Genomic DNA, 956 nt, shown 5'->3' with positions numbered 1-956 from the left:
TTATTTATTATTATTAAATAATATTATTATTACCGGTATTATTTCAGATGATGTATAAATCTCAATTTCAAAAAATTGACCCTTATGACTGGTTTTGTGGTCCAGGGTCACAAATGTTGTTACTTTCATTTTCAAAATAATCAGTATAGTGGACTGTAAGTACATTCATTAAATATGCTTGTACAAATGTGAAGTACTAAGTTTTCTTTTTTCCTCACAGGACAGCAACACTACAAAAATATGTTTTTTACAACATGATGTATTGTTGTACATTAAACTACCCAACAGTATATGAAGTAGGCAACTTTAAATTTAATAACCTTGAAATATTCAGAAGTAAAATGCAACATACACAGTAGTGCAGCAGTAATGTTAATGTAAAACCATCCGGACAAATTCTTTTTCAGAACAATACTGCACATACCTTTACTTTTACTCTTAATACCTTAAGTATATCAGAGTATGCAAGATAATACTTTTACTTAAAGGATAGTTCAGCCAAAAATATAAATTCTGTAATCATTTACTCACCCTCAAGTTGTTCCGGGTTTGGAATTTTCATTTTTGGGTGAACTATCCCAAAGCTAAGATTTTAAATATGACTAGTATCCAGAACACATGGAGGCAGGGCTGGGCTCAAAATTGATGTTTTTTCTGATGTTAAACCTAAGCTATGGTGTAAATAGTTGTAAAAAATTACTTTCAGTAATGTATAGATCAATTTGTTTTAATGTGTAAAAAAAATTATTTACAGGACAAAAAAATAAACGTATAGAAGAATGTTTTGTGAAAAAATTATAAGCTGCATTAAAAATATTAACAATGTACATAATTACTTCTTTTATTTACACATGTGAATATGCAAAACAAAAATACAAAATGTACAGAAAGTACTCAGGCTCATTTACAAATAAATTACACTACAAAAATGAATAATGTATACAACTTATTCATTT

The sequence above is a fragment of the Sinocyclocheilus rhinocerous genome, unplaced genomic scaffold (genome assembly GCF_001515625.1).
Source record: "Sinocyclocheilus rhinocerous isolate Xijiao unplaced genomic scaffold, SAMN03320098_v1.1 scaffold821, whole genome shotgun sequence".
NCBI lineage: Eukaryota > Metazoa > Chordata > Actinopteri > Cypriniformes > Cyprinidae > Sinocyclocheilus > Sinocyclocheilus rhinocerous.
Note: the sequence above shows the minus strand (reverse complement) of the source record.